This window comes from Schistocerca americana, chromosome 7 (genome assembly GCF_021461395.2).
Source record: "Schistocerca americana isolate TAMUIC-IGC-003095 chromosome 7, iqSchAmer2.1, whole genome shotgun sequence".
Classification (NCBI taxonomy): domain Eukaryota; kingdom Metazoa; phylum Arthropoda; class Insecta; order Orthoptera; family Acrididae; genus Schistocerca; species Schistocerca americana.
This window is the reverse complement of record NC_060125.1, coordinates 571716078-571729574: the sequence shown is the minus strand read 5'-3', so window position 1 is coordinate 571729574 and position 13497 is coordinate 571716078. Positions and strand designations below refer to the sequence as shown.

The following is a 13497-nucleotide window of genomic DNA, read 5'->3' as shown; positions in this document are numbered from 1 at the left end:
GATTCCGTAAAAATATAGGAAAACGTGAGGCAATACTGACCCTACCACTTACCTTAGAAGCTAGATTAAGGAAAGGCAAACCTACGTTTCTAGTATTTGTAGACTTAGAGAAAGCTTTTGACAATGTTGACTGGAATACTATCTTTCAAATTCTGAAGGTGGCAGGGGTAAAATACATGGAGCGAAAGGCTATTTACAATTTGTACAGAAACCAGATGGCAGTTATAAAAGACGAGGGACATGAAAGGGAAGCAGTGGTTGGGAAGGGAGTGAGACAGGGTTGTAGCCTCTCCCCGGTGTTATTCAATCTGTATACTGAGCAAGCAGTGAAGGAAACAAAAGAAAATTTCGGAGTAGGTGTTAAAATCCATGGAGAACAAATAAAAACTTTGAGGTTCGCCGATGACATTGTAATTCTGTCAGAGACAGCAAAGGACTTAGAAGAGCCGTTGAACGGAATGGATAGTGTCTTGAAAGGAGGATATAAGACGAACATCAACAAAAGCAAAACGTGGATAATGGAATATAGTCGAATGAAGTCGGGTGATGCTGAGGGAATCAGATTAGGAAATGAGACACTTAAAGTAGTAAAGGAGTTTTGCTATGTGGGGAGCAAAATAACTGATGATGGTCGAAGTAGGGAGTATACAAAATGTAGACTGGCAATGGCAAGGAAAGCGTTTCTGAAGAAGAGAAATTTGTTAACATCGAGTGTAGATGTAAGTGTCATGAAGTTGTTTCTGAAAGTATTTGTATGGAGTGTAGCTATGTATGGAAGTGAAACATGGACGATAACTAGTTTGGACAGGAAGAGGATAGAAGCTTTCAAAATGTGGTGCTACAGAACAATGCTGAAGATTAGATGGGTAGATCACATAACTAATGAGGAGGTATTGAATAGGATTGGGGAGAAGAGTAGTTTGTGGCACAACTTGATTAGAAGAAGGGATCGGTTGGTAGGACATGTTCTGAGGCATAAAGAGATCACCAATTTAGTATTGATGGGCAGCGTGGAGGGTAAAAATCGTAGAGGGAAATCAAGAGATGAATACACCAATCAGATTCAGAAGGATGTAGGTTGCAGGTGGTACTAGGAGATGAAGAAGCTTGCACAGGATAGAGTAGCATGGAGAACTGCATCAAACTAGTCTCAGGACTGAAGACCGTAACAAACAACACATCCACTTCTGGTCGCTCTGAATAGTTACTCCTAGATATTTTACGGTAGATACTATTTCAAACGATTTGTCATCAATAGTGTAGCTGTACAGTAAAATTTAAACAGATGAGCCCTTGGTCACCATTTTTTATGTACCAGGTTTCAACACTTCTAAGAGTACCTTCATCAGAATTTAGACATTCAAAGTGATCTGTAACATAATTACAAATTTATGGGAAGAAAAGATTTTTTATATAGAAAATTGTGAGTAAAAAGTGTAAGTAAAATAAATAACAGGCCAGAAGGGCTTTAGTCAAAAACTATGTAAAAGGAATGTATGAAGGCGTGCCTCTAAGGGTTGCTCAAACCTGTACAGCCACAGGTTGCATCTGCTCTACGGCCCTTCTTAGAAACGGGAATGACCTTCGCTTTCTTCCAGTCGCTAGGTTTCCTTCTTTGCTCAAGCGATGTACGATGAACTACTGTTAGAAAGGAGCAAATTCTTTTCAATAACCTTTGTAAAAACGTATAGTTATCTGTTCTGGTCCTCACACCTTTTCACTACTTAGCAGTTGCGGTTGTTTATCTATTCCACAAGAGATCATCTCAATGGCCCCCATTTTGACGCAAGTATGACTATTGATCTGAGGGACCGTGTCACAGTCATCCTCGGTGAAACAATTTCGGAAGACCGAATTCAATACTTCGACCTTCTCTCTGTTATCTTCCGTTTCGATGCCAGCATGGTCACTGAGTGAATGAATAAATGATTTTGTCCCACTTCTTGATTTTACCTACGACCTAAACCTCTTAGAGTTTTTACACACATTGGATGACAAAGTTTTGCTTTAAAAGTCAATGAACGCTTCTCTCATTGGTCTCCTTACGGTCATTTTCGCTTCGTTCACCCTTTATGTCTAATGGGTGTTTTACTCATTTTTGTTGATGTAGCAGTTTTCTAACATGTGCATTGAACCATGGTGGCTCCTATCCTTACTCGGAACGTATTTTGCTAAAGAATATCGCACCACGGCTCTGAATTTTTCCATTTGTTTCTCGGCATCTTCGTCCTTATCAGAGAATATTTAATGCTGACTGCTCAGATAACCCGAAATTTGTATCCCGTCACTCTTGCTACTCAAAAATATCTTCCTAACTTTCTTAACATTCTTGGTCAGATATGCTATCACAGCCTTATGATCACTGATACCTTTCTCTACGTTAACTGATTCGATAAGTTTAGATTAGTTTGTTGCGAAGAGGTCTAAGACGTTACGCTCAGGAGTTCGTTATCTGTCTGCTCAAAGCAATTTTCGGAAAAGGCATCCGGAACAACATCATACGAATCCCTGTCTGTGGCAGCAATTTTGATAGCAGGACACTCCCAGATATACCTGGCTGGATGAAGTCACCATCTATTACGACAGCTCGATCAGGAAAATAACTAATGATATTCTGTAAGTTGTGTCTCTATGACTGGAGCTTCTGATCTAGGCGGTCTATAAAAGCATCCTATTACAATTTTTGACCGATCTTTGATACTTAACTTTACCCATGTTAATTCACAATCACTAGAGTTGCACCAAATTCTTTACTACAATGAACACGCCGCTACCATTGGCGACTACTATATCCTTACGATAAATATCCAAAATCGAACTTAGGATTTCGTCGTCAATAACGTCTGGTTTCAACCAATTTTCTCTTCCTGATACTATATTTACGGTATAAACTTCAGTAAGCAATACTAATTCTGAAAACAATACTGAGTAACGTTCCCCTAGCTGAAAAGCGAGTCATGTTGACGAAGACAACTGCACTCTATAAAATAGTGGATGTATAGTGATCTCAGAATGTGACTGGTTTTAATGCCTTCGACCATGCAATCTACAAAGCACCATAGCTTTGTCGGTTGTCGAACCGTGCGAATGTGGAGGCACTCTCATAACAGTGTTGTAATGCTACTGGAAGAGAGAGTGCAAGCATAAACCCCGTGGAACAGAGAGGTGAAATTTTTAAGTGATGAAGTTCAATGCACAGTAATGCAACATAATTATAGAAGGTATAAGACGGAACAAAGATGTTACTAATGCGTTTTATGTAAGAAAGCACTTACCGTCGTTCATTTTTAGTGTAAGCTTGCATTATATATTTGTAATTACTTGTACTGAATATAAAACATGAAGAAACAAAAAGAATATTAACCGCGTAAATACTGATGAAACATCAGTGAAATGTAAATTTTAATCTTTGAATCGGAACTCGAGTTATTTCGTGCAGCATGTTTGAAGCACATAAGTGAGAATCTGAAAGATAAAACAATACGAGTATATAGCGCTTCCTCTTGTATTATTATGTTTTGCTATTTTTACTGTTAGAAAAATCTTTATTCAGTCGGTCGTCGAAATTTTGAAATAAAAGTTATTGTGGACGTCGCGTAATAAATATTTCGCGTGAAGCGCTGTTGTGACACAGGCAAAGATCAGTTGTGGAAACTAAGCCACTGAATATTACAAATAATGTTATTAAAGAATACAGCAGACTGACTACATCAAATAAGAGGGCACGTACATTCGTGAAAGAGTAGTCAAAAGAAAGTAAGCGCTAACACTGTGTAGGAAATATAATTACGCTTGTACACACTTAAATGTATGCGAACATGCGAACGGGATAGAGGCACGTACATTTTGAGTGTAATCATCCCCCGTGGCCTGGATAAAAATAATTACAATTAAATGCATTTATTCGTCTTAGAACGTAAATCCGTGGACTTCGAAATTAAATGAAAAGAAAGACTGCAGGTTCTGAATATCGCGGCATATATATTGAAATTGACGGTAGCGGCCATGAAAGGAAAAAGATGAACAAATTCACGTGCCTCTATTGTTGAGCACCGTCGCCGTGAAGATCGTCGCCTCCATCTAAGTTGTCTGCATAAAATTGAAATAATAGTAATAATTTTCCAGAATTTCAGGAGGTGGGACTCATGGTATCACAAAAGACGAAATCGCCCTGCTTCAAAATCACTTTCATTATTTAACTCAATGTTATCAATAAGAAATGGCACAACGCTTCTTAACACTAGGGCAGGATGACGGGGAAAGGTAACTTATTCAAAAACTAATAAACGAAGAGCGTAAAGTTTCCTTTATTCCACAAATGCTTTACGCATTAATCTCTGGTAGTTGAACTAGTGTCTATATATTCATAAATTTTTTTATATATAATTCCTTTACAAACATAATGAGGTTATGGCGAAAGCCTTTCGTCTTTGCGCTTGATAACTGAGATAAACTACTCCACACTCCATCAATGGAAATCGTTATCTTGGTAAAGAGACGATCAGCATAACTACATTTCCTAGGATAACAGTAGGCTTAAATAACGGTTAGTAATTTCTTCTTTAATTTACGATAAAGTAGGTCGATGCTGTCAACATGTGACTGTAGAAAAGATAAGTACAGGGCCATATTGGCTGATTGAGGAAACTGTGTAAACACAGGCTGGGAAGTCTTAATTCTATAGCCGATGAATGGTAGAATCTGCAGTGAGTCTTAAGAGGAGGCAAAGAATATATAGATACAGAGGACACAAGAACTTAGGATTTTGTTACGGCCTCGATAATCCATGTCTTGCACCAACTCGTAGGGCTGCAGCATTTTTCCCGTAAGAGAGAAATGTGAGACAGTTTCGAAAGTTTTCACAACTGGATAGAGACAGAGAGAGAGAGAGAGAGAGAGAGAGAGAGAGAGAGAGAGAGAGAGGCCACATACAGGTAGCTACGAACAACGAAATGAAAATGCTATTAGAATGCGGCAACGGCTGAGATATTTATAACTGTTACTGTTGAAGCTGACGTGGGAAATGTAGTGAAACCAGGAAAACAGACCTGAAGAAGGAGGCTGTATTGCTTTGGAGCATGGACTGTTATTTTGTCGAGTTAAGGTTTAGGCATAATGGAGATTCTCATCACATAAATCGGTGGCGTTGTGTAATAGTTCATATATGAAAGAGGTTTTTCCTCAAAATTTGTATAGCTAAAACATGTACTTGTAAAACAATACTTGACAAAGACGTGATCATGTCAACTTTGGTAGAGCTCTTCTTTCAGCAGCAACAGGGAAGTGGAAGGGCTCTTTAACTGGATCGATTTTTCTTTATAACATTTATTGAATCAAATAAATGAGAACAAAACTTCATCGCTGCCATTATGTACAGTTAAAAACGTATCTAAGGTAGTTGTGCCCAGTGTCCACTTTTAAGGAAACAAGAAACAAGAGGGTAGTCCCCAGTTAGCAAAATTTTAACAAAACCCTCACAAACTAGGCGCAACGGTCTGAAATGTGAAACTTCACCAAAACCGCACCAATACGAAAATAAGAAACAGTTTCAAATCCAAATATGCTTAATCAGTATACAGAAATGCAAATTCCGAGGATGCATTCAGCATTTTATACTACAGAAATTCTAGTATCCCCTTGAGTAATGGGCCGTTATCTCAAGACCCTCATTGACATGGCCTTGTAGGACAGTCCCACCAATTCGGCAAGACTTTCGCAACCATAAGAGATAGAGTAATTTTTTTATATCACCAATAATATGTAGGAGTAGTCAAAAGAAGACCCGTCGGTTCGATAGACTCGCAAGTGACTGCACACAGTTCGAGGTGGTACATAATATTATTGCTAGTTGTAACGGAAGAATCATGTAAACTGCATTATTGCTCTATCAGAGCTAAGATCGTTGTGAAAACCGTAAAGGTCACGAAGATTTCCTTCCGTGATATATTGAATCATGTTAACGAAGCTGGTGAGCAAGTCATGTCGACGTAGACAACTGTATCCTACAAAAATTCGGTATCTGAGGAAAATGACAGCGTAATGTGATCGTTTTAACGCCTGCCACCGTGCAACCTCAACAGCCGCACTGCTTTGTCGGTTGCCGAACCATGTCAGTGAAGGGGTACTCTAACAGCGTTGGCATATCACCAGGCCGAGGGTCCAAGACCTGAGTGACCTGGGAAAATACGGTCACTGTTGGTGGAGTTCCTAGGTGATGGAATTTATTTTATTATGCCACCTATCAAAGCCACTGGCTCCTTCTTCCAGCAGAAGATTTGAAGAGCAAGGAAGGGGGCTGAGGTGAACTGGAGAGGTTTAGGAATAGGGGTAGTGCAAAACTCACCCAGAACCCCGGGTCAGGGGATACTTACGTCTACGTCTACGTGATTACTCTGCTATTCACAATAAAGAAGTACCGCGCGGGATGAGAAGGAAACACTCTGGCTTTTATCGTATGAGTTCGTATATTATATTGTTTAGAGATATAAAATTGAAGGGATTCCACGTGTTGGATGAAGTGTTATACGCATCCAACATCATACTTAGTACAGGTTCGATAATTATAGGAACATTATCACCAGGAATGATTTTTCACAATTGGAAAAATTATCTAATTCTAATATTTAAGGTAGCTGGTAATTTACTTGGATCCTTATGTGTTAAAACAAACCAGATGCACCACATATTTCCTGTAACGGCACGAGGACGAAGAACTGTTATTGAAATGTGCTCACTACAGAAAATTTCTTTGGCAAATAGAGAAGGGGTATTCTGTGATAAATAGCAATTACCGTTTGCCTATTTATTAAACAGCTTGCTAGTCAGCAGTTCAGCACCTTTATTAGGTAGTATATTGTGATCAGTACATCCTATGGAATGAATAGTTTCCTGAAGCAGACGCTTGCGTCAGTGAAGTAAAAATAACATATAGTTAACTACTACCCAAAACGAATTGGTTTTTGTCGTGATTGCCGAAGCCCCAATCTTTTTGATTTGTGGTAAATTTTGTGTTACATTAACTGCAGTGTTGGAAAACGCTTTGCGAATTTGACACGTTTATATGATGATAAAGCTAACTGTGGACGTAAGCACATGGTGGCTCTGGGAAAGTTTCTCATAACGCAACAAATTGAACCCAGTTACCCACCACATTTAAATTGTAGGCATTTATCGCTATTTACAAATGGATTCACTTTTGAGACAACATTCCCCCTAAAGGAACAACACTTTGGTGCAATTATGTGACATTACCATTTACACGACAGAATTATTAATTTCATTCTTATATGCTGATAGTGATTACTCATAATTACTCGTTAGACTACGGTAATCCTAAAATGGATAACGATGGTGGAAATTACAAACTGTTCCGATGGCTGTAATTGACGGGAGCATGTATGGACAATTTCCTCACAGGAATGAAAGCAGCTGGTTAGACATCCTAGTAACGTTAGAAGTAGTCTGCAATCCGTGACTTTGCGGGACGAAAGACGCTCGACTTCCTGTTTCGTCATAGTATGGGAACATCGTTTTTCTTGAACGACGCATCCTCAGTCGCAATGCCTCACTGCTTTGCGCAATGAACAATACAAGTTTTTATGAGTGGTGATAACGAACAGTGAGCTTCGAACGCAAGCGGTTAATGGGAAGTTCCGTATCATCCTTACGAAAGTGGGGTTATTTATATACATTAAGCAACTGATGAGATGGCAAGGTGTAGATAAGTTAAAAATCGTTTGGCTAGAAAAGTTCAAGTAACTGGGAGGGAGTATAGAACTGAATATCAACGAGATAAAGGTCTTTAGTTCAAGGATTAACAGTATGGTTGTGGCGTACGGGCAATCTAAAGTTGCTTGCACTTGTGACATTTAACCCTATGTGTTATATACAGTCTTGCACAAATTTTGCCGTAGATTGCAGAATGCCTGGCGATGAACAAGAAAGACCTCACGACACGCTGGAAGCAGAGGAAAGATATACCTTAAAGATCTTAGTCCTAGTAAGAAGAAAGGGCTATTTTTGGAAAATTGAAAATTTGTAGTAAGTTCAGTGGGTCCAAACTGCTGAGGTCATCGGTCCCTAGCCTTGCACGCTCCTTGCTCTAACTTAAACTAACATACGCTAAGGACAACACACACGCCCATGCCCGAAGGAGGACTCGAGCCTCCGACGGAGGGAGCTGCGCGAACCGTAGCAAGATGCCCATGACCGTGCTGCTACCCCGCGCGGCCGGTTATTTTAGCATCACAAAAATACAGTACTCGCACATGGAGAAGGTTAAAGACCAACTCTGTGAAATAAGATTGCGTTATGTCGCCACATAACACAAATGTCGTCGAATACACTGAACAAGTGCATATTTACCAATCCTCAGGTTAAATATCTAGGGTTCCTGATCCTTCTGGGTTAAGAGGCATCTTCAAGATTATGGGATCAAAAGACATTGACATTCTAGCGATTCACTAAGATACATAAAACATAATATTATTCTCAAGAAAAGCCTTAACTAGAAAAGTGGCCTGAAATCACGCCACTAATACAATTAGAATCAGATTGTGTGCAAGTTAAAAAAGAAGCATACATGGACGAAATAACATAATATACAGCTGGTAGATGCTGTAGGGAGAGAGTGAAGTGCTATTATAGTGAGGTTGCTGTTTGTAAATTCTTTATTCATATAATATAGAATTACCAACACTGGAGATGAAGATGATTATACACTGCAGCACCCACCACCAACTTATAAATACATACTGTGAAGTGTAACAATACGTTTTCATTCTTGCATAGTATGAAGCATCAAATTTTTCCTTGAGTATTGTTGACAGGAATAAGCCACTAAATGAAATTAATATTTTAATATATATGCCAAATGTTTTACGGTTGTGCTTGTTCTTTCTAGTACGAGATAAAAAGTATTTGACAGTTTACCTGAAACAGGAATAAATCAGTCGGTCGGCTGGCGAATGGAAACATCACATTTCCTCTGACGTAGAATTGATAACTTCTCACCATTGTTCACACCTGTAACGTAGCACTCTGCGCCCATAACTTCAAATAAAATTCAGCTGCACCACACCTATAACCTTTGCCTCTACGATTCCTGTCAATAAGCATACTTTCCATTCAAAGGCACTACTTTCTTTCTGTCAAACAAATACTAAAAGTACATGTGTTACGTGCCAGGCGCGATCTGATTGCACTGATCTCATCGAAAAATACATAAAAAATGACAAATAACAGAAATCAGACGCTATCCGCTTTACCAGAATACCAGTAAAAAGCTTCCCCTTTCTGAACATATGTTTGTTCTGGAATTGATAAAAGGCTAATCCTGTTTCATTAAGACGAAAAGGAACAAGGTTTTCCCTTTACAGTAATGTCAGACATTTTTACATACTCAGTTCAGCCTCCTTATTCATTCATATTCTCCTATACAATTAACAACACTCCGTGATTCAGTCCTTATTTACACTCACAGCTGAAGGTCTTAATGAAAACAAATTCAAACCATTTCTCGGCTGAAGGCCCCAATAGTAATGATTTAAAACCGTTCCACGGCTGATGGCCTGAATAGAAATGTTTTAAGAACCAGTTAAACAACTTCAAACTTGAAATTAAAGTTATCAACATTTTTTTAAACAAGCATCAAATCCGACAAAACCAAGGAGAAAGGGGGGGGGGGGGGGGCAGGAACGACCTGTGAAAGTCCCTCAAAACTTTGCAAGCGATGAAACAGGCAGCGAAGCTTTGAATTCACTTCAGGAGATGGTAACTCAGACTAGTGGCAGTTTAAACGCATGAACAGTAATCATTTGCCGAATCTAACTAACGTCCGATGAGCAACTGACCAATCCAACGATGGAATAACACACCCAAGCCGGAACCGGCGGCCAGCATCACGTCTTCAGACTCCGATGTTTAGAGCATCCGGGGCAGGTAACTGGGGCGTTAGCGGCCACTAGGCAGGAAAAATACCACTCCTTGAACTTCACAAATAATAACATATAGACTCCAACAATTAATAACAAGAAGTGGAGGAAGGCTAATTAGATTCGCCTTCCCCAAACACTCCACTCATTGCTCTTCGTCTCGGCGACAGTGCGAGCAGCAGCACGCAAGCAAATGGCGAGATCTCGAAATTGTGGAGGTTTCACTTCCTGAATTAAGGTCCACTCAACTTCCTGGGTCCGGTTGACAACGAGGTTGTACCCCTCGCGTCTACAGCCCTTCCATCCGGCAGTCCATGCGTGCCGCCAGTGGTCCCGGCGTGTTCTGGCGCAGTGCGGACCTGGCTGCTCCTCCGTCCCCAACCGAACTGCCGACTCACAACATCCGGAAACACCACAACGTCACCCCAAAGACAGTACCACCGTTACTAGATATCGATAACAGCCGCTGCTGACACTAGCGGACAGACAGCGCTTGCCAACCGAGTAGCGCCAATGAAGACAAGAAGAAGACAACAGCCGTAACTATACCAACTAAACGACGCCAACCTAGCAACGGCCCTAATGGGAGCCGCAGCACGGGTCAGTGGCATCACTGCATTTTTTACCTCACAGTATTTTCTCATACAATATAGTCCACTGTCAACGAAAATTTGGAGAGAGTGCTACTTATACTACTTCCTAACTCACTAACGTATGACATAAACAACAACAACCCCATTAATGCAAGTCTAACACCTGCGTGGAGCTTATACACTGAGGCGAGAAAAGACATTATACAGGGTGTTACAAAAAGGTACGGCCAAACTTTCAGCAAACATTCCTCACTCACAAAGAAAGAAAATACATTTGTGGACATGTGTCCGGAAACGCTTACTTTCCATGTCATTTTATTACTTCTCTTCAAATCACATTAATCTTGGAATGGAAACACACAGCAACAGAACGTACCAGCGTGACTTCAAACACTTTGTTACAGGAAATGTTCAAAATGTCCTCCGTTAGCGAGGATACATGCATCCACCCTCCGTCGCATGGAATCCCTGATGCGCTGATGTAGCCCTGGAGAATGGCGTATTTTATCACAGCCGTCCACAATACGAGCACGAAGAGTCTCTACATTTGGTACCGGGGTTGCGTAGACAAGAGCTTTCAAATGCCCCCATAAATGAAAGTCAAGAGGGTTGAGGTCAGGAGAGCGTGGAGGCCATGGAATTGGTCCGCCTCTACCAATCCATCGGTCACCGAATCTGTTGTTGAGAAGCGTACGAACGCTTCGACTGAAACGTGCAGGAGCTCCATCGTGCATCAACCACATGTCGTGTCGTACTTGTAAAGGCACATGTTCTAGCAGCACTGGTAGAGTATCCCGTATGAAATCATGATAACGTGCTCCATTGAGCGCAGGTGGAAGAATATGGGGCCCAATCAAGACATCACCAACAATGCCTGCCCAAACGTTCGCAGAAAATCTGTGTTGATGACGTGATTGCACAATTGCGTGCGGATTCTCGTCAGCCCACACATGTTGATTGTGAAAATTTACAATTTGATCACGTTGGAATGAAGCCTCATCCGTAAAGAGAACATTTGCACTGAAATGAGGATTGACACATTCTTGGATGAACCAGTCGCAGAAGTGTAACCGTGGAGGCCAATCAGCTGCTGATAATGCCTGCCCACGCTGTACATGGCACGGAAACGACTGGTTCTCCCGTAGCACTCTCTATACAGTGACGTGGTCAACGTTACCTTGTACAGCAGCAACTTCTCTGACGCTGATATTAGGGTTATCGTCAACTGCACGAAGAATTGCCTCGTCCATTGCAGGTGTCCTCGTCGTTCTAGGTCTTCCGCAGTCGTGAGTAATAGGCTGGAATATTTCGTGCTCCCTAAGACGCCGATCAGTTGCTTCGAACGTCGTCCTGTCGGGACACCTTCGTTCTGGAAACCAGTCTCGATATAAACATACCGCGCCCCGTGCTAACCCATACTTCAAATGGGCATCTGCCAACCCCGCATATGTAAACATTGCACTGACTGCAAAACCACGTTTGTGATGAACATTAACCTGTTGATCCTGCGTACTGAAGTGCGTGATGCTAGTACTGTAGAGCAATGAGTCGCATGTCAACACAAGCACCGAAGTCAACATTACCTTCCTTCAATTGGGCCAACTGGCGGAGAATCGAGGAAGTACAGTACATACTGAAGAAACTAAAATTAGCTCTAACATGGAAATTAAGCGTTTCCGGACACGTGTCCACATAACATCTTTTCTTTATTTGTGTGTGAGGAATGTTTCCTGAAAGTTTGGCCGTACCTCTTTGTAACACCCCGTATAGGGTGGTCCATTGATTGTGACCGGGCCTAATGTCTCACGAAACAAGCATCAAACGAAAAAACTACAAAGAACGAAACTCGTCTAGCTTGAGGGGAAAATCAGATGGTGCTATGGTTTGCCAGCTAGATGGCGCTGCCATAGGTCAAGTGGATATCAACTGTTTTTTTATGTTTTTCTTTTAATAAGAATCCCCATTTCTATTACATATTCGTGTAGTAAGTAAAGAAATATGAATGTTTTAGTTGGACCACCTTTTTCGCTTTGTGATACATGGCGCTGTAATAGTCACAAACGTAAAAGTACATGGCATCACGTAACATTCCGCCAGTGCGGACGGAATTTGCTTCGTGGTACATTACTCGCCGCCAGTGCGGACAGTATTTGCTTCGTAATACATTACCCGTCTTAAAATGGACCGTTTACCAATTGCGGAAAAGGTCGATATCGTGTGATGAAAGTGCTCAACGGGCGTGTGCTATGTATGCTGCTTGGTATCCTGGACGCATCATCCTAGTGTCCGGACCGTTCGCCTAATAGTTACGTTATTTAAGGAAACAGGAAGTGCTCAGCCACATGTGAAACGTCACCCACGACCTGCAACAAATGCTGATGCCCAAGTAGGTGTTTTAGCTGCTGTCCCGGCTAATCCGCCCGTCAGTAGCAGACAAACTGCGTGAGAATCAGGAATCTCAATAACGTCGGTGTTGAGAATGCTACATGAACATCGATTGCACCCGTACCGTATTTCTATGCACCAGGAATTTTATGGCGACGACTTTGAACGTGGTGTACAGTTCTGCCACGGGGCACAAGAGAAATTACGGGACGATGACAGATTTCTTGCACGCGTTCTATTTAGCGACGAAGCCTCATTCACCAACAGCGGTAACGTAAACCAACATAATACGCACTATTGGGCAACGGAAAACCCACGATGGTTGCGACAAGTGGAACATCAGCGACCTTGGCGGATTAATGTACGGTGCGGCATTACGGGTGGAAGGATAATTGGCCCCCATTTTATCGATGGCTATCTAAATGGTGCTGATTTCCTACGTAATGTTCTCCCGAAGTTACTACAAGATGTTTCACTGCATGACAGAATGGAGATGTACTTCCAACATGATGGATGTCCGGCATATAGCTCGATTGCGGGTGAAGAGGTATTGAATAGAATATTTCATGACAGGTGGATTGGTCGTC

The 13497-nt window shown here is 41.3% G+C and overlaps 1 protein-coding gene across 1 annotated transcript in view; it reads left to right on the top strand.

Moving 5' to 3' along the window:
- The window catches only part of LOC124622404, a 180500-nt gene that overhangs the window by 42131 nt on the left and 124872 nt on the right, over positions 1-13497 (top strand). The gene's annotated exons all lie outside the window — the stretch shown is intronic.